This window comes from Chiloscyllium plagiosum, unplaced genomic scaffold, assembly GCF_037043375.1.
Source record: "Chiloscyllium plagiosum isolate Xiang-an unplaced genomic scaffold, Cpla_swu_hap1 HiC_scaffold_14, whole genome shotgun sequence".
Classification (NCBI taxonomy): domain Eukaryota; kingdom Metazoa; phylum Chordata; class Chondrichthyes; order Orectolobiformes; family Hemiscylliidae; genus Chiloscyllium; species Chiloscyllium plagiosum.
The window spans coordinates 8,245,628-8,267,295 of NW_028270152.1; the positions used below are offsets into that span (position 1 = coordinate 8,245,628).

General features: G+C 48.1%; 1 pseudogene; it reads left to right on the forward strand.

Moving 5' to 3' along the window:
- The first annotated feature begins 5,200 nt into the window (after positions 1-5,200).
- Positions 5,201-21,668, forward strand: part of LOC122559236 (monoglyceride lipase-like) — a 53,443-nt pseudogene continuing 36,975 nt past the window's right edge.

Consider the following 21,668-nt stretch of genomic DNA (forward strand, 5'->3'; position numbering starts at 1 on the left):
TCCTCAGGAGGTTCATTCCACACACGAACCACCCTTTGTGTAAACAATTTGTCCCTCATGTTGTTTTTAAATTTCTCTCCCCTCACCTGAAAAATGTGCCCACAGTCTTGAACTCCCCCATTCTAGGGAAAAGATACCTACCGTTAACTCTATCTATACCCTTCATTATTTTATAAACTTCTCTAGGGTTATCTCTCAAATTCCTACACTCCAGTGGAAAAAGTCTCAGCCTGTCCAGCCTTTCTTTATAACTCAAACCTTCCATACCCAGCAACATCCTGGTAAATCTCTTCTGAACCCTCTCCAGCTTAATACTATCCTTCCTATAACTGTACCACCAGTATTGGTGTGAGAGCTTAAACATTGTCTATTTTCACAAAAGGAGGAAGACACGGGAACTCATATCTACTGTAATCCACAGCCCTTCCCTCAGTCCTTAGCTGGTGAGAGAGGTCTGCATACAGATCTTAGCTTCCACCTTTATTGGAACTAAGAGCAGGAGTAGGCCATTTTGCCCCTCGAGCCTGCTCCACCATTTACAATCCTGGCTGAGCTCATCTCGACCTAAAACTCCATTTTCCTGCTCGCTCTCCATAACTCTTCAACCAATAACTCACTGGGATTAAATTTAATTTACTCCTTAAATTTGCTCGATGTCCCGGCATCCACCATATTCTGGGGGACTGAATTCTACAGATTCGCAACCCTTTGAGAGAAGTACTTCCTCTTCATCTCTGTTTTCATCTGCCACCTCTTATTCTACATTACCTCAGATAAGGAAACATCCTCTCTACACTTACTTTGTCAATCCCCTTTAGCATCAGATAGATAGCATCTCATTGCCCTCTGCCGCAGTATTTGCCTTGGCTCCTGTGGCTACACATTCTGGGTTTACTTTGCCACACTGAGGGGGTGGGGTTGAACAAAGGATTACTTGCTTTAATCTATGCTATCCTAATAAAGTCCCAAATCATCAGGGAAATAGCTGTCTCGATCTCAGGTGAACATAAAAATTCCACAGGACTCTTTGGAAGAAGGAGGGTGGGTAGGGATGTAGGGGGTTTCTCCTCAGACTTCTATGGATATTTATCCCTTTATCATAAAATATAGGGGCAGAATTATACCATTTGGCCCATCAAGTCTCTTCACCATTTGATCATGTTTCTCAACCCTATTCTACTACATTCTCTCCATAATCCAGGATCCTTTTACTAATCAGGAACCTACTTATCCCTGTATTAAATACACTCATTGACTTGACCTCCATAGCCCTCTATTGCAATGAGTTCCAAAGAGACACCACCCTCTGGCTGAAGAAATTCCTCCTCCTCTCAAATCTAACGGGTCATCCCCTCACACTGAGGCTGTGCCCTTGGGTCCTCGTCTCTCCAAATCCACTCTATCCAGGTCTCTCAGTATCCTGTGAGTTCCAAGCAGATCCTTTCAAACTCCATCAAGTGAAGACCCAGAGTCTTCAACGGTTCCTCAAGCTCTTCATCCTGAGGTTCAGTATTGTGACCCTCCTCTGGACACCCTCCAAGACCAACATAGACTTGGATATGGAGCTTAAAACTGCTCACAATTGTTTTTATTATTCATTCATGGGATGAGGGCATCATTGCCCATCCCAGAGGGCAATTAAGAGTCAACCACATTGCTATCTGGTCTGGAGTCACATGTAGGCCAGACTGGGTAAGGATAGCAGTTTCCTTCCTTAAAGGGCACAAGTGATCCAGATGGTTTTTTCCAACAATCAACTCATGGTCATTTTTCGACGCTTAATTCCAGACTTTTAAAGAATTCCAACGCCACCATCTGCCATGGCAGGATTTGAACTCAGGTCCCCAGAGCATTAGGCGAAAGTGAGGACTGCAGATGCTGGAAATCAGAGTGTAGATTAGAGTGGGTGCTGGAAAAGCACAGCAGGTCAGGCAGCATCTGAGGAGCAGGAAAATCAATGTTTCGGGCAAAAGCCCTTCGTCATTCCTGATGAAGGACTTTTGCCTGAAACGTCGATTTTCCTGCTCTTCGGATGCTGCCTGACCTGCTGTGCTTTTCCAGCACCACTCTAATCTCCACTCTCCAGAGCATTATCTGGGTTTCTGAATTAACAGTCCAGCGATAATACCATTAGGCCATTGATTCCCTTAAATTCCAATACGGTCTGACTAAAACCTTATACAGCTCCTGTATTCTAACCCCATCTACAACATACATTAAAGAAACCACATTTATCCAACACTTCCTCCTGATGACTGAAAGCCTCAGAGCACTGGAGCCAGTGAAATGTCATCTTGTGAGATTGTTGTAAACAGTTGAATGCAGCAAGTTTTGCACAAGCAGCAGTGTGACCAGAACCACATAATCTGATGGTCGCGATGTGACTGCTTGTGCTGAATGTGAATCCTCCTGCCGGGAGATCTGATACATCAACACTCACCTGCCTTATGCCATCCTCACAGCTTCCCTCTCACTCACCTGCTATCACTCCGCGAAATGTACCATCCAACTTTGCCCAGGTCGACCCCTCTTTGTGGCTGCCTTCCACATTGACCTTAAGCAGAGATTGTGGCAGATTTCCAGTTCTGATCACATGGCCAGAATTCTGACATTTACTTCCTGCGTGTCACTTTTTAGAGATAACTTTGCTCTTGCAATTTCATTTGCATGACGGTCTGTATATGACATGATTCCTTGCATTCACATTTCAAAGGTCTCTATTTCTCATCTTTACTTATTGTCCAGGGTTCTAAGACAGACTGGAAAGTGGATTAACAGCTTAAGAGTTTTTCTTTTCTCTTGTTAAGCTTTTCCTTGTGATGAAAATAGAAATTGCTGGAAAAATTCAGCAAGTCTGGCAGCATCTGTGGAGAGAAATCAGAGTTAACGTTTCGGGTAGAGTGACCCTTCCTCAGAACAGATTTCCTTGTAATCTTGATTGACGGATAAATATTGCCCAGATCACCAGGGATTGCACTTCTGCTGTAATTCAAAATTGTGCCATGGGATCGTTTGCATCCAATTGCGCAATCAGCTAGGACCTCGATTTAATGTCAGCACCTCCGACAGTGCAGCACTCCCCTGGCACTGCACTGCACTGTCAGCCTTCAGTTTGGTGCTTAAGGCCTGGGCTGGGACTTCAAGCCAGAGCCTATGACTCAGAGACAACCAGCTGAGATGATCTTTAGCTCAATGCAGTTGGAGTGAGCTTGCTGGGTGCAAATTGATTGTAGTGTTTTCATCATTATGAATCTTCGGAAGTCCTTTGTTGATTGTATCCTAAGGTCTTTACAGGCATGATGTAAACATGACAGAAAAATGCCCACTTATCCCACACAATAACAGAGAAGAGGGCTCTTGTTGTGTCCCTAACTCTGAGCCAGGGAAGACCTGGGTCCAAGTCCTATCTGCTCCAAAGCATGTCATCTTTTTTATTTGGTTCACTTGTGGGTCATGGGTGTCTCTGGCTAGCCAGCATTTATTGCCCACCCCGAGGTGCCCTTGAACTGAGTGGCTTACTAGAACTGTTTCAGAGGGCATTGAGAGTCAACCACATTGCTTGGGTCTGGAGTCACATGTAGGCCAGACCGGGTGAGGATGGTAGATTTTCTTCCCTGAAGGTCATTAGTGAATCAGATGAGCTTTTCCCGGCAATTGATAATGACTTCACGGTCATCATTTGATTCTTAATTCCAGATCGATTTTATTGAATTCAAATTCCAATGCCTGCCACAGCAGGATTCAAACACAGGTCCTCAGAACATGAGCTGAGTTTTGGGATTAGCAGTCTAGCAATAATACCAGTCCGCCATTGCCTCCCCCACAGACAAAATGACATGGAGGAGCCGGTGTTGGACTGGGGTGGGCAAGGTCAGAGTTCACACAACACCAGGTTATAGTCCAACAGGTTTATTTGAAATCACAAGTTTTCGAAACTCTGCTGCTTCATCAGGTGAAGTGGAGGGAAGTGCACAGGCACAGAATTTATTGGCGGAGAGCTCGTTGCAAGATAATTCCACGCATAAGAGTGTCAAAAGATAGTACAAATGGTGTGAGTGGTGTGTTGACAGTCTGAATAAGAAATCTCTAAAGGTGATCAAAAGTGAGAGGCAGTGTGAGTAGAGCGTCAACAGCTGAAGAGCAAGTGAAGGGATGACCTATAATCCGATTAACTGAGGCAGAGAGATAACTACAAAAAATCAAAAATAAGATGATGCTAGAGACAAACACTTAATTACCTGGAATTATCCCTCTGCCTATAAATTCTGTGTCTGTGCACTTCCCTCCACTTCACATGATGAAGGGGCAGCGCTCTGAAAGCTTGTGATTTCAAATAAATCTGTTGGACTATAACCTGGTGTCCTGTGACTTCTGACACAGACTTAATAACATCCCGGAACTGTGATGATTAAAAGTATCTACAAAAAAGGTAAAATACTGTGGAAATCTGAAACAAAGCCAGGGGTTACTGGAAAAACTCAACAGGTCTGCCAGCATCTGTGGAGAGAGAAACAGAGTTAACGTTTCAGAGTTAATCAGTGACCTTCATAACCTCAGTTGGAATCAGGTAGGTCACTGCACCCCAGAGACATTAACTCTGCTTTCTCTCTCCACAGATGCTGCCAGACCTGCTGAGTCTCACAAAAAAAGCCTTGCCAGATCCTCTGTCAGAAATTAAAGAACACTTCTGCAAAAAATAATGGTAATGCAATAGATCTGGTACCCTGTAACTGAGGAGGAAGTGTAGTCCTTAGAGAGAAAAAAAATGACTTGCAGGGGGGTTTGTATACAACAAACGGCGAACTGACTGAATGCAGAGGAACCTTGATCCGAATGAAGCGGTTCCAGCACCCCCCGGGGGTGGGGGGCTCTCTCATTGTTTCACGGGCCGTTAGGTGTATTGATTTAAGCTCGGTGGTGGGTTCTGTCCTGGTCATTAGGAACGCCCTTCCTCTCCCCAGCCCCGATCTCCATCCCTTCTCTCTGTGGAAAGATGGGGCCCCTCTCCCAGAGAGTGCTGTGACCGTCACTATTATGACCCCAAACTTCACTTTTTCCCAATCCCTCAAAGTGACCAGCACCCTATCCCACCTTGTCCCCGTCACTCTCTCTCTCTCACACACACACACACACAGAGTCCTGGGAGATGTATTCCTGCTGTTGGTGCTTCCAATCAAGAATGCGCGAATTTGAAAATCGGAAAACTCCACAAGGTCTGCTGTATCGAAATTTGGACCACTTCGTTAACGCCGACGGAAAATTCCTGTTTTGCAGATACTGGTCACCACAAACTGCGCCCAGGTTAGATTCAACCTCAGTGTCTGTCATCTTCATCTCACTGAATGACACTCTGTTGTGAAATGAGCCTTTCTCTCCATGATGCCCTGTGTGAATTTCACCCTCAACCATTTAAAAAGGGAGGAATTATACATTTAAAAAATGCTTCTAATCAATCAGGGCATGGGGGTGCTATGAACCAAGGCCTACTAGCCCAGAGGTGATGGCATTACCACACCATCATGCCTTTGAAAACCTTAGGGCACAGCCAATTGAAGGACTTGTGAAATATCATAATGTCAGGGGGAGAGAGAGGAAGTATGGTACAGATTGTTCAGTAGAAATTGGCTAGAGTGAGGGCTGTGGGGTTATCAGGACAGGAGGATGTGGCTACAGGTGAGGCAGGTATAGGGAGCCCTGGGGAGGTTGTGTTCAGAACCCTGGGTTTGTGCAACTGCTGAGCTGTGCGGGTGAGAGCAGGGACTGCAGGGACAGTGAGCAAACTAACCACAGCACCGTGTTACAGGGAGCCATTCAAGTGGGGGAGAGGAGTTAGGAATGTGTTTTGGGTTGGGAACACTATAATTAGGGCCAAAAACAGAAATTGCTGGAAAAGCACAGCAGGTCTGGCTGCATCTGTGGACAGAAATCAGAGTTAATGTTTTGAGTCCAGTGACCCTTCCTCAGAACATTTCTGATTGGTTTCTGATTGATAGCATCCGCAGTTCTCTCAGTTTTCGTTTACTATAATCAGGGTGATAGAGCCTGTCCTCGACAGCTGTGAGCAAGAATGGTTTGTCGAGTGCCAGGGTTAAGGACATCTTGGGGCTGGAGAGGAACATGGAAGCAGAGAGGAGAGATCCAGTAGGCTTTGTCCTTGGTGGTACCAACAATATCGGTGGGACAAATGGATCAGTTGGAGAGACAGTTAGAGGCAATGAGGAATTTACAAGAGCAAGGGGGTGTGATGGATGGCAGTTATAGAAGGGGGGAAATGTCGCAGATACAGTCACTTAGATCAGTTAACTCCAGGAAAGGTAAGAGAGGTAGGCAGGTAGTGCAGGATTCTTCTGTGGCTATCCCCATTTCAAACTAGGATGCTGTTTTGGAAAATGTAGGGGGTGATGGATTCTCAGGGGAATGCCAAGTCTCTGGTACTGAGACTAGCTGTAATGTAATGAGGGGTGCGTCGGGTTCCAAGCAATCGATCTGTGCCTCTAGTCTGAGGCACAGATAGATGTTTCTGTGGCCAGCAGGCAAAATCAGAATGGTGTATTACCTCCCTGGTGCCAGGATCAAGGATGTCTCAGTGGGTGCAGAATGTTCTCAAGGGGGAGAGGGGCCAGCAGAAGGTCATTGTACACATTGGAACCAACAACATTGGAAGGGAAAAGGATCAGATTCTGAAGGGAGATTACAGAGAGTTAGGCGGGAATTGAAAAAGGAGGTCCTCAAGACTAGTAATATCGGGATTATTCCCAGTGCTATGAGCTAGAGAGGGCAGGAATAGGAGGATAGAGCAGATGAATGCATGGCTGAGGAGCTGGTGTATGGGAGAAGGATTCACATTTTTGGATCATTGGAATCTCTTCTGGGGTAGAAGTGACCTGTACAAGAAGGATGGATTGCACCTAAATTGGAAGCGGACTAATAGACTGGCAGGGAAATTGGGCTAGAACTGCTTGGGAGAATATAAACTAGTAAGGTGGGGGGTGGGACCTAGGGAGATAGTGAGGAAAGATTCCAATCTGAGACTGGTACAGTTGAGAACACAGGCGAGTCAAACAGTCAGGGCAGGCAGGGACAAGGTAGGACTGATAAATTAAACTGCACTTATTTCAATGCAAGAGGCCTAACTGGGAAGGCAGATGAACTCAGGGCATGGTTAGGAACATGGGACTGGGATATCATAGCAATTACAGAAACATGGCTCAGGGATGGGCAGGACTGGCAGCTGAATGTTCCAGGATACAAATGCTACAGGAAGGACAGGAAGGGAGGCAAAAGAGGAGGGGGAGTGGTGTTTTTGATAAGGGACAGCATTACAGCTGTGCTGAGGGAGGATAATCCTGGAAATACATTCAGGGAAGTTAAATGGGTGGAACTGAGAAATAAGAAAGGGATGATTACCTTATTGGGATTGTATTATAGATCCCGTCATAGAGGGAAATTGAGAAACAAATTTGTAAGGAAATCTCAGTTATCTGTAAGAATAATAGGGTAGTTATGGTAGGGGATTTTAACTTTCCAAACATCGACTGGGACTGCCATAGTGTTAAGGGTTTAGATGGAGAGGAATTTCTTAAGTGTGTACAAGACAATTTTCGGATTCAGTATGTGGATGTACCTACTAGAGAAGGTGTAAATCTTGACCTACTCTTGGGAAATAAGGCAGGGCAGGTGACTGAGGTGTCAGTGGGGGAGTGATGGAAAAGGATAGACCAGATCTAAGAGTTGAAGTTCTAAATTGGAGAAAGGCCAATTTTGACAGTATTAGGCAAGATCTTTCAAAAGCTGATTATGGGCAGATGTTCGCAGGTAAAGGGACGGCTGGAAAATGAGAAGCCTTCAGAAATCCAAAGAACGTATATTCCTGTCAGGGTGAAAGGGAAGGCTGGTAGGTATAGGGAATGCTGGATGACTAAAGAAATTGAGCGTTTGGTTAAGGAAAAAAAAGGAAGCATATGTCAGGTAGACAAGATAGATCAAGTGAATCCTTAGAAGGATATAAAGAATGTAGGAGTATACTTAAGAGGGAAATCAGGAGGGCGAAATGGGGACATGAGATAGCCTTGGCAAATAGAATTAAGGAGAATCCAAAGGGTTTTTACAAATATATTAAGGACAAAAGGGTGACTAGGGAGAGAATAGGGCCCCACAAAGATCAGCAAGGCGGCCTTTGTGTGGAGCCACAGAAAATGGGGGAGATACTAAATGAATATTTTGCATCAGTATTTACTGTGGAAAAGGACATGGAAGATATAGACTATAGGGAAATAGATGGTGACATCTTGCAAAATGTCCAGATTACAGAGGAGGAAGTGCTGGATGTGTTGAAACGGTTAAAGGTGGATAAATCCCCAGGACCTGATCAGGTATACCCAAGAACTCTGTGGGAAGCTAGAGAAGTGATTGCTGGGCCTCTTGCTGAGATATTTGTATCATCAATAGTCACAGGTGAGGTGCCGGAAGACTGGAGGTTGGCTAACGTGGTGCCACTGTTTAAGAAGGGTGGTAAAGACAAGCCAGGGAACTATAGACCGGTGATGAAAATGTGTTGCTGGAACAGCGCAGCAGGTCAGGCAGCATCCAGGGAACAGGAAAATCGACGTTTCGGGCATAAGCCCTTCTTCAGGCTTATGCCCGAAACGTTGATTCTCCTGTTCCCTGGATGCTGCCTAACCTGCTGCGCTGTTCCAGCAACACATTTTCAGCTCTGATCTCCAGCATCTGCAGACCTCACTTTCTCCTATAGACCAGTGAGCCTGACGTCGGTGGTGGGCAAGTTGTTGGAGGGAATCCTGAGGGACAGGATGTACATGTATTTGGAAAGGCAAGGACTGATTTGGGATTGTCAATATGGCTTTGTGCATGGGAAATCATACCTCACAAATTTGATTGAGTATTTTGAAGAAGTAACAAAGAAGATTGATGAGGGCAGAGCAGTAGATGTGATCTATATGGACTTCAGTAAGGCGTTCGGCAAGTTCCCATGGGAGACTGATTAGCAAGGTTAGATCTCATGGAATACAGGGAGAACTAGCCATTTGGATACACAACTGGCTCAAAGATAGAAGACAGAGGGTGGTAGTGCAGGGTTGTTTTTCAGACTGGAGGCCTGTGACCAGTGGAGTGCCACAGGATCGGTGCTGGGCCCTCTACGTTTTGTCATTTACATAAATGATTTGGATGCGAGCATAAGAGGTACAGTTAGTAAGTTTGCAGATGACACCAAAAATGGAGGTATGGTGGACAGCGAAGAGGGTTACCTCAGGTTACAACAGGACCTGGACCAGATGGGCCAATATGGTGAGAAGTGGCAGATGGAGTTTAATTCAGATAAATGCGAGGTGCTGCATTTTGGGAAAGCAAATCTTAGCAGGACCTATACACTTAATGGTAAGGTCCTAGGGAATGTTGCTGAACAAAGTGACCTTGGAGTGCAGGTTCATAGCTCCTTGAAAGTGGAGTTGCAGGTAGATAGGATAGTGAAGAAGGCATTTGATATGCTTTACTTTATTGGTCAGAGTATTGAGTACATGAGTTGGGAGGTCATGTTGCGGCTGTACAAGACATTGGTTAGGGTACTATTGGAATATTGCGTGCAATTCTGGTCTCCTTCCTATCAGAAAGATGTTGTGAAACTTGAAAGGGTTCAGAAAGATTTACAAGGATGTTGCCGGGGTTGGAGGATCTGAGCTACAGGGAGAGGCTGAACAAGCTGGGGCTGTTTTCCCTGGAGCGTCGGACGCTGAGGGGTGACCTTATAGAGGTTTACAAAGTTATGTTGCCTGGTATGGTAGGAAGATCGTATGAGGAAAGGCTGAGGCACTTGGGGCTGTTTTCATTGGAGAAAAGAAAGTTTAGGGGTGACTTGATAGAGGTGTACAAGATGATTAGAGGTTTAGATAGGGTTGACCGTGAGAACCTTTTTCCACGTATGGAGTCAGCTATTACGAGGGGGCATAGCTTTAAATTAAGGGGTGGTAGGTATAGGACAGATGTTAGGGGTAGATTCTTTACTCAGCAAGTCGTGAGTTCATGGAATGCCCTGCCAGTAGCAGTGGTGGACTCTCCTTCTTTATGGGCATTTAAGCGGGCATTGGATAGGCATATGGAGGATAGTGGGCTAGTGTAGGTTAGGTGGGCTTGGATCGATGCAACATCGAGGGCCAAAGGGCCTGTACTGTGCTGTATTCTTCTATGTTCTATGTTCTATGTTCTATGAGGGGCATGGATAGGAAAAATAGGCAAAGTCTTTTCCCTGGGGTCGGAAAGTCCAGAACTAGAGGGCATAGGTTTAGGGTGAGAGGGGAAAGATATAAAAGAGTCCTAAGGGGCAACGTTTTCACACAGAGGGTGGTACGTGTATGGAATGAGCTGCCAGAGGATGTGGTGGAGGCTGGTACAATTGCAACATTTAAGAGGCATTTGGATGGGTATATGAATAAGAAGGGTTTGGAGGGATATGGGCCAGGTGCTGGCAGGTGAGACTAGATTGGGTTGGGATATCTGGTCGGCATGGACGGGTTGGACCAAAGGGTCTGTTTCCATGCTGTACATCTCTATGACTCTATGCCTCTATCAGCCAAATGGGGAAGCAGGCTCAATGGGCTGAATGGCCTGCTTCTATTACGACATCTAATGCCCTCATGGGCTTATGGAGATGTATCCATAGGAATCCCACAAGACACACACTAAAAGGGAATTGAGTCAGGTGGTCAGAGAAAATAGCAATCTTTATTTATTGATGGGGTTGGGAGTATCATTGGTCAGGCCAATATTTGCTACTTATCCCCACTTGCCTGTGAACTGAGTGGCTTGCTCAGCCATTTCAAAGAGCAGTCTAGAGTGAGCCACATTGCTGTGGGTCTGGAGTTACATGTAGGCCAGACCAGGTAAGGAAGGAAGGACATGAGGGATCCAGATGGGTTTTTCTGACAACCAACAAGTGGTCATCATTCGACTTGTAATTCTAGATTTTTTTTACTGAATTCAAATTCCATGACTTGCCGTGGTAGGATTTGAACCCAGTGCTCCAGAACATAAACTGAGCTTGTAGACTAAATCTGGCAATAATACCACTAAGCCATTGCCTCGATTATGAGGGTGATAGAATTTTAACTAGTAGAGTTATATACCAATAGTTCATCATGGTTTATCTGTCGTTTGAGTCGATGAGTTTGTCATTCTTTTTAAGTACAGAAACCTGGCCTATGCTTCCTGTCAAGCCTGGTCTAAGAAACAGGTAAATTGCGGAAGTGTGTGTACTTTTTAACATCTTTAACTTTTGTAATGACTCTGGCCAGTGGGCTCCCCCAATGGGATGTGATGATATGTGTCATGGTCATCGTGACTGAGAATAGTGTTACATTCCAGATTTATTAAACTGAATTCAAGTTGCACTGGATTGGGAGGCGATGGAAAGCGATAGGTATATACCACAAGGCAAGAGTTATACCTAGGGGAAAGGCAATTACGATGCAATTAGGCAAGATTTAGGATGCATAGGATGGGGAAGGAAATTGCAGGGGATGGATACAATTGAAATGTGGAGCCTATTCAAGGAACAGCTACTGCGTTTCCTTGATAAGTATGTACCTGTCAGGCAGTGAGGAAGTTGTCAAGCGCAGGAGCCATGGATTACTAAAGGGAAGTTGAATCTTTTGTCAAGAAGAAGAAGAAAGCTTATGTTACAATGAGATGTGAATGCTCAGTGAGGGTACTTGAGAGTTACAAGTTAGCTAGGAGACACCTAAAGAGAGAGCTAAGAAGAGCCAGGAGGGCACATGAGACGTCTTTGCTAGATAAGATCAAGAAAAACCCTAAGGTTTTCTATAGGTTTATCAGGAATAAAAGAATGACTGGAGAAAGATTAGGGCCAATCAAGGATAGTAGTGGGAAGTTGTGCATGGAGTCAGAAGAGATAGGGAAGCACGAAATAAATACTTGTCGTCCATATTCACACAGGAAAAAGATAATGTGGTTGAGGAGAATACAGAGATACAGGCTGCTAGACTAGATGGGATTGAGGTTCACAAGGAGGAGGTGTTAGCAATTCTGGAAAGTGTAAAAATAGATAAGTCCTCTGGGCCAGATGGAATTTATCCTCGGATTCTCTGGGAAGCCAGGGAGGAGATTGCCGAGCCTTTGGCTTTAATCTTTATATCATTATCTACAGGAGTAGTGCCAGAAGACTGGAGGATAGCAAATGTTGTTCCCTTGTTCAAGAAGAGGAGTAGGGACAACCCTAGAAATTATAGACCAGTGAGCCTTACTTCAGTTGTGGGTAAAGTATTGGAAAGTATTATAAGAGATAGGATTTATAATCTTCTTGATCGGAATAAGTTGATTAGGGATAGTCACGGTTTTGTGAAGGTTAGCTCATGCCTCACAAACCTTATTGAGTTCTTTGAGAAGGCAACCAAACAGGTGGTTGATGTGTTGTGTATGGATTTCAGTGAGGTGTTTGATAAGATTCCCCATGGAGGTATGGGATTGAGGGTGATTTACTGGTTTGGATCAGAAATGGGCTAGCTGAAAGAGGGTGGTGGTTGATGGGAAATGTTCATCCTGGAGTTCAGTAACTAGTAGTGTGCCACAAGGATCTGTTTTGGGTCCACTGTTGTTTGTCATTTTTATAAATGACCTGGATAAGGGCATAGAAGGATGAGTTATTAAATTTGCAGATGACGCTAAGGTCGGTGAAGTTGTAGATAGTGACGATGGATGTTGTAGGTTACAGAAGGACATAAGTAAGCCACAGAGCTGGGCTGAGCAGTGGCAAATAGAGTTTAATGTGCAAAACTATGAGGTGATTCACTTTGGAAAGAGTAACAGGAAAGCAGAAACTGGGTGAATGGTAAGATTCTTGGTAGTGTGGATGAGTAGAGAGGGCTCAGTGTCCAGGTACATAGATCCTTGAAAGTTGCCACCCAGGTTGATAGGGTTGTTAAGAAGGCATACGATGTGTTAGCTTTTACTGGTAGAGGGATTGAGTTTCGGAACCATGAGATCATGCTGCAGCTGTACAAAACTTTGGTGCAGCCACACTTAGAGTGTTGCATACCGTTCTTGTCACCGCATTATAGGAAGGATGTGGAAGCTTTGGAAAGGGTTCAGAGGAGATTTACCAGGATGTTGCCTGGTATGGAGGGAAAGTCTTACAAGGAAAGGCTGAGAGACTTGAGGCTGTTTTTCTTAGAAAGAAGAAGGTTGAGAGGAGACTTAATTGAGACATATAAAGTTAATCAGAGGGTTATATAGGGTGGACAGTGAGAGCCTTTTTCCTTGGATGGTGATGACTAGCACGAGGCGACATAGCTTTAAATTGAGGGGTGATGGATATAGGACAGCTATCAGAGGTACTTTCTTTACTCAGAGAGTAGTAGGGGCATAGAACGCACTGCCTGCAACAGTAGTAGACTCGCCAACATTAAGGGCATTTAAATGGTCATTGGATAGGTATATGGGCGAGAATGGAATAGTGTAGGTTAGGTGGGCTTCAGATTGGTTTCACAGGTTGGTGCAACATCGAAAGCCGAACGGCCTGTACTGTACTGTAATGTTCTATGCTCTATGTTTTAATGAGGCACTCATCACCCGACAACAAAGCAGCTGCTCTTGGGCAGGTCTCATACACGCACCTGAAACCAAGCTCCCGCTCTGCTCTCTGACTCCTGGGAGTTTTCTGTTTGAATTTTTTATTCACTTGTGGGATTTGGTTGTCTCTCTCTAGCCAGCATTTATTGCCCTTGAACTGACTGTCTTGCTAGGCTATTTCAGGAAGCAATTGAGAATCGTCCACATTGCTGTGGGTCTGGAGTCACATGTAGATCAGATCAGGTAAGGATGGCAGATTTCCTTCCCCAAAGGACATTAGCCAACCAATAGATTTTCCCAACAATCAGCAATGGTTTCATGGTCATTGTTAGACTCTTAATTCCAGATATTTCTTATTGAATCCAAATTCTACCATCTGCCATGGCAGGATTTGAACCTGAGTCCTCAGAATACCTGAATGAATAGTATAGCAATAATACCATTAGGTATCGCCTCCCCAAAATGCAAAGCATTCCTGAAGAGTACCAGCATTCTCACCATTCCTGAGGGAACTCTGGTCCAGAACCACCAGAAATGCAGAAGCATCAGGAAGGTTGTGAGAGTGAGTCCTTTTTATCACACTGATGGCAGTGTGTGCGTGTTTATGTGTGTGTGTGTGTACGTACGTACATGCGTGCAGAGTTTGTGTGTGTGTGTGCGCGTGCAGAATTCGTGTGTGTGTGTGTGCACATGTGTGGACTCTGTGTGTGTGTGCAGAGTGTGTGTGTGTGTCTGTTTGTGTGTGTGTGCACGCGCAGAGTTTATGTGTGTGTGCGCGCGTGCGCGCGCACACGTGTGGACTCTGTGTGTGTGCATGCGTGTGTGTGCGCACGCACAGAGTTTATATGTGTGTGTGTATGTGGACTCTGTGTGTGTGTGTGTGTGTGCAGAGTGTGTATGTCTGTTTGTATGTGTGTACGTGTGTGTGTGTGTGTGCACGTGTGTGCGGACTGTGTGTTTGTCTCTGTGTTTGTGGATGTCTGTGTTTGTGTCTATGTGTGTGTGTGTGAGTGTGTGTATGTGGGGTTTCCCTGGTGCAGTTGAACATGTTGACAGTGTAAAGAGACAATATCAACAGGATCTCTGAGGACAAATCAGCCCTACATTTTTTCCAAAATTCAACTTCACCCACCCTGTCCCTAAATTTAAAAGCCTCCATCTAAATCCCCTCTCAACGTCTTTCCATCCAGGCCCAACCTCTTCAATCTCTCCTCATTACTGAGGTTTCTCGTCCCTGGAACCAGGCTTGTAAGTTACAACATTAATGCCCTTTTGGCCAGGGTGTGCCAGGCTAGTCCCAAGTTGGCTAGACTTCTACACAAGAAGGTGCCAAAAACAGTTCATCCAGCAACTTATGACATTTTCAGCTTCCATAGCTACACAGGGGAATGTTGCAGTGCATGTTCAGATCATTTGTTTTTAATTAGTCCTGGATTTAAAATGCATACTGCTCAGCCATTCATGGACATGATTTCTAAATTAATATTCACTTTGGAATTTCCTGAAATTACTTTTAACCATTCTTTGCTTGTGTTTTGTTTCTGAAAATTTATGGAATGACTTGAGTCATGCCTGACAAGCAAATCCTGTTTTTTTTTTCTGATTTTAAAATGGGAGGGATTGAACATAAATCTTATTGCACCCCAAGTGACCCTGAAGGGGTAATAAGTCAGATATAGTGCCATTCATGACCACTGGGTGAGCCAAAGTGTTTCACAACCATCAGAAAGTCATAGAGTCATACAGCACAGAAACAGATCCTTCGGTCCAACCAGTCCATGCTGACCATGTTCCCAAGCTACACGAGTCCCGCCTGCCTGCCATCAGATACATTTGGGACATTTAAGCGACTCTTGAATAGGCACATGGCAGATGGTACAAAGAAGGGTATGTCGGTTCGTCTGATCTAAGGCAGGCACAACATCAAGGGCCTGTACTGTGCTGTACAGTTCAATGTCTTATGTTCTATGTTCCGCCTGCATCTGGCCCATATCCCTCCAATTCTTTCGCTAAATGTCTTTTAAGCATTGTAACTGTAGCTTCATCTACCACTTCCTTTGGAAGTTCATTCCACATGCGGACCACCCTCTGGGTAAAAGAATTGCCTCTCACCTTTTCTTAAATTTCGCCACTCACCTTTAAAGTATGTCCCCTCGTCTTGAAATGCCCCACACTAGGGGAAAGACACCTGCCATTAACCTTATCTATACAGGCCACTGTTGGAATATTGCGTGCAATTCTAGTCTCCTTCCTATCGGAAAAATGTTGTGAAACTTGAAAGGGTTCAGAAAAGATTTACAAGGATGTTGCCAGGGTTGGAGGATTTGGACTATAGGGAGAGGCTGAACAGACTGGGGCTCTGGAGCGTCAGTGGCTGAAAGGTGACCTTATAGAGGTTTACAAAATTATGAATGGCATGGATAGGATAAATAGGCAAAGTATTTTTCCTGGGGTGGGGGAGTCCAGAACTAGAGGGCATAGGTTTAGGGTGAGAGGGGAAAGATATAAAAGAGACCTAAGCGGCAACTTTTTCATGCAGAGGGGGGTACGTGTATGGAATGAGCTGCCAGAGGAAGTGGTGGAGGCTGGTACAATTGCAACATTTAAGAGGCATTTGGATGGGCATATGAATGGGAAGGGTTTGGAGGGATATGGGCCGGGTGCTGGCAGGTGGGAGTAGATTGGGTTGGGATATCTGGTTGGCATGGACGGGTTGGACTGAAGGATCTGTTTCCATGCTGTACATCCCTATGACTCTATGACCCCTCATGATTTTATAAACCCCTATAAGGTCGCCTCTCAACTTCCTACGTTCCAGTGTAAAAAGGTCCCAGCCTATCCAGCCTCTCTTTTTAACTCAAACCCTCCCATTCCCTCCAACATCGCGGTAAATCTCTTCTGAACATTCTCCAGCTTAATAATGTCCTTCCTATAACAGGGCGACCAGAACTGGGCACAGTATTCCAGAACAGGCCTCACCAAAGTCCTGTACAACCTCAATGTAACATCCCAACTCCAATAGTAAAAGGTCTCAGCAATTAGGACAAGCATACTAAATGCCTTCTTAACCACCTTATTGATATGTGTTGCAAACTTCAAAGAATTATGTACCTGAATCTCTAGGTCCCTCTGTTCGACAACACTGCCCAAGGCCCTACTTGTAATTGTATATATCTTGACATTGTTTGGTTCACCAGAATGTAATATTCAGATTACTTTTAAAGTTTAGTCACTGGTGTAAGAAACGCAGCAGCCAATTTAGCCACAGCAAGCTCCCATAAACAGCAATGTGATAATGACCAGATTATCTGTTTCTCACGATGTTCAAGGAGCAATAGAAATTGGCCGAGGTACCAAGGAAATCTTCCCAAATCTTCTTTAACTTGGTGCCAGAAGTTCTGTTACGTTTACCTAAGAGGTGGTTTAATATTGCAGCTGGAAATTTGCATTATGCACCATATGACCTTTCTCCTCTTTGACCTTATACAGCTCCTCAATGCCGCACAAATTCTGCCCTTCTCCAAATCTGGCTTTTCCTCCATTCCTGTAGCCCCACCGATGAATTAAAATTAGGTTTATTTGTCATGCGTACTAAAAGACAGGAGTTTACAATGCCACCATGCATGGTGCCATCTTACGTACAAGGTAACTCGGTACAAAACCTTAGGTAAAGAGTAGGAAATATACAATAGTTAAAAGTTCAACATTACAGTTCTTCTCAGTAAAATACAGTAAATAAATTTAAAAGTTCCAAATCAAACTCGTGGACCCACAGTCACTCCAAACTGGACTTTCCCTGTGAGGACACAATCTCTCCTCGATATTGGGTTCAATCGTTCCCCTGCACTGGGCTTGTTCTCTCTCAACCCCTACACTGGGCTCAATTTCGCTCCCCCAGCACTGGGCACAATCTCCCTCCCCCCAGCACTGGGCTCCATCTCTCTCCCCCCACACTGGGCTCCATCTCTCTCCCCCCACACTGTGCTCCATCTCTCTCCCCCCACACTGGGCTCCATCTCTCTCCCCACACACTGGGCTCCATCTCTCTCTACCCTGCACGGTGCTCCATCTCTCTACCCCACACAGGGCTCCATCTCTCTCCCCACACACTGGGCTCCATCTCTCTCTACCCTGCACGGTGCTCCATCTCTCTACCCCACACTGGGCTCCATCTCTCCCCCCCACCACCCCAAACTGGGTTCCATCTCTTTCCCCTTGCATTGGCCTTGATCACTCCCATCCCCCTGCACTGGGCTGCAACTCTCCCCCCGCACTGGTCTCCATCTCTCCCCCCTGCACTGGTCTCCATCTCTCCCCCCACACTGGGCTCCATTTCTCTCCCCCTCCACTGGTCTCCATCTCTCCCCCCGCACTGGACTCCATCTCTCTCCCCCTGCACTGGTCTCCATCTCTCCCCCCCGCACTGGTATCCATCTTCCTCCCCCCGCACTGGGCTCCATCTCTCTCCCCCTGCACTGGGCTCCATCTCTCTACCTCGCACTGGGTTCCATCTCCCTCCCCCCTGCACTGGTCTCCATCTCTCCCCCCACACTGGGCTCCATTTCTCTCCCCCTCCACTGGTCTCCATCTCTCCCCCCGCACTGGACTCCATCTCTCTCCCCCTGCACTGGTCTCCATCTCTTCCCCCGCACTGGGCTCCATCTCTCTCCCCCTGCACTTGGCTCCATCTCTCCCCCATACACTGGGCTCCATCTCTATCCCCCTGCACTGGGCTCCATCTCTCCCCCATACACTGGCCTCCATCTCTCTCCCCCCTGCACTGGCCTCCATCTCACTAGCCCATACACTGGGCTCCATCTCTCTCCCCCATACACTGGCCTCCATCTCTCTCCCCCATACACTGGGCTCCATTTCTCTCCCCCCGCATTGGGCTCCATCTCTCTCCCCCTGCACTGGGCTCCATCTCTCTCCCCCATACACTGGGCTCCATCTCTCTCCCCCATACACTGGCCTCCATCTCTCTCCCCCATACACTGGGCTCCATCTCTCTCCCCCCCCGCATTGGGCTCCATCTCTCTCCCCCCTGCACTGGCCTCCATCTCTCCCCCCCCCCCCCTGCACTGGGCTCCATCTCTCTCCCCCTGCACTGGGCTCCATCTCTCTCCCCCATACACTGGGCTCCATCTCTCTCCCCCATACACTGGCCTCCATCTCTCTCCCCCACACAGGGCTCCATTTCTCTCCCCCTCCACTGGTCTCCATCTCTCCCCCCGCACTGGGCTCCATCTCTCTCCCCCATACACTGGGCTCCATCTCTCTCCCCCATACACTGGCCTCCATCTCTCTCCCCCATACACTGGGCTCCATCTCTCTCTCCCCCGCATTGGGCTCCATCTCTCTCCCCCTGCACTGGCCTCCATCTCTCCCCCCCCCCTGAACTGGGCTCCATCTCTCCCCCCCTGCACTGGCCTCCATCTCTCCCCCCCCTGCACTGGGCTCCATCTCTCTCCCCCTGCACTGGGCTCCATCTCTCTCCCCCATACACTGGGCTCCATCTCTCTCCCCCATACACTGGCCTCCATCTCTCTCCCCCACACTGGGCTCCATTTCTCTCCCCCTCCACTGGTCTCCATCTCTCCCCCCGCACTGGGCTCCATCTCTCTCCCCCATACACTGGGCTCCATCTCTCTCCCCCATACACTGGCCTCCAACTCCCTCCCCCATACACTGGGCTCCAACTCTCTCCCCCATACACTGGCCTCCATCTCTCTCCCCCACACTGGGCTCCATTTCTCTCCCCCTCCACTGGTCTCCATCTCTCCCCCCGCACTGGACTCCATCTCTCTCCCCCTGCACTAGTCTCCATCTCTTCCCTCGCACTGGGCTCCATCTCTCTCCCCCTGCACTGGGCTCCATCTCTCCCCCCACACTGGGCTCCATCTCTCCCCCCCCCCCACCCCAAACTGGGTTCCATCTCTTTCCCCTTGCATTGGCCTTGATCGCTCCCATCCCCCTGCACTGGGCTGCAACTCTCCCCCCGCACTGGTCTCCATCTCTCCCCCCTGCACTGGTCTCCATCTCTCCCCCCACACTGTGCTCCATTTCTCTCCCCCTCCACTGGTCTCCATCTCTCCCCCCGCACTGGACTCCATCTCTCTCCCCCTGCACTGGACTCCATCTCTCTCCCCCTGCACTGGTCTCCATCTCTCCCCCCCGCACTGGTATCCATCTTCCTCCCCCCGCACTGGGCTCCATCTCTCTCCCCCTCCACTGGGCTCCATCTCTCTCCCATACACTGGCCTCCATCTCTCTTCCCCATACACTGGGCTCCATCTCTCTCCCCCATACACTGGCCTCCATCTCTCTCCCCCATACACTGGGCTCCATTTCTCTCCCCCCCGCATTGGGCTCCATCTCTCTCCCCCTGCACTGGGCTCCATCTCTCTCCCTCATACACTGGGCTCCATCTCTCTCCCCCATACACTGGCCTCCATCTCTCTCCCCCATACACTGGGCTCCATTTCTCTCTACCCTGCACGGTGCTCCATCTCTCTACCCCACACAGGGCTCCATCTCTCTCCCCACACACTGGGCTCCATCTCTCTCTACCCTGCACGGTGCTCCATCTCTCTCCTCCATACACTGGCCTCCATCTCTCTCCCCCCCGCATTGGGCTCCATCTCTCCCCCTGCACTGGCCTCCATCTCTCCCCCCCCCGCACTGGCCTCCATCTCTCTCCCCCATACACTGGCCTCCATCTCTCTCCCCCATACACTGGGCTCCATCTCTCTCCCCCCCGCATTGGGCTCCATCTCTCCCCCTGCACTGGCCTCCATCTCTCCCCCCCCCTGCACTGGGCTCCATCTCTCTCCCCCCTGCACTGGGCTCCATCTCTCTCCCCCCGCACTGGGCTCCATCTCTCTAGCCCATACACTGGGCTCCATCTCTCTCCCCCTGCACTGGGCTCCATCTCTCCCCCAAAACACTGGGCTCCTTCTCTCCCCCTCTGCACTGGGCTCCATCTCTCTCCCCCATACACTGGGCTCCATCTCTCTCCCCCCTGCACTGAGCTCCATCTCTCTCTCTTCCCCCATACATTGGGCTCCATCTCTGCCCCAGGCACTGGGCTCCATCTCTCTCCCCCCTGCACTGGCTTCCATCTCTCTCCCCCATACACTGGGCTCCATCTCTCTCCCCCCTGCACTGGGCTCCACCTCTTTCCCTCTGCACTGGGCTCCATCTCTCTCCCCCATACACTGGGCTCCATCTCTCTCCCCCATACACTGAGCTCCATTTCTCTCCCCCCTGCACTGGGCTCCACCTCTTTCCCTCTGCACTGGGCTCCATCTCTCTCCCCCATACACTGGGCTCCATCTCTTTACCCCCTGCACTGGCCTCCATCTCTCTCCCCCCTGCACTGAGCTCCATCTCTCTCTCTTCCCCCATACACTGTGCTCTATCTCTCTCCCCCATACATTGGGCTCCATCTCTGCCCCAGGCACTGGGCTCCATCTCTCTCCCCCCTGCACTGGGCTCCATCTCTCTCCCCCCTGCACTGACTCCATCTCTCTCCCCCATACACTGAGCTCCATCTCTCTCCCCCCTGCACTGGGCTCCACTTCTTTCCCTCTGCACTGGGCTCCATCTCTCTCCCCCATACACAGGGCTCCATCTCTCTCCCCCGCTGCATTGGGCTCCATCTCTCTCCCCCATACACTGGGCTCCATCTCTCTCCCCCTGTCCTGGGCTCCATCTCTCTCCCCCTGTACTGGGCTCCATCTCTCTCCCCCCTGCACTGAGCTCCATCTCTCTCTCTCCCCCGTACACTGAGCTCCATCTCTCTGCCCCATACACTGGGCTCAATCTCTCCCCCGGGCACTGGTCTCCATCTCTCTCCCCCCTGCACTGGGCTCCATCTCTCTCCCCCCTGCACTGAGCTCCATCTCTCTCCCCCATACACCGAGCTCCATCTCTCTCCCCCATACACTGGGCTCGATCTTTTCCCCGGGCACTGGCCTCCATCTCTCTCCCCCATACACTGGGCTCTATCTCTCTCCCCCATACACTGAGCTCCATCTCTCTCCCCCATTCACTGGGATCGATCTCTC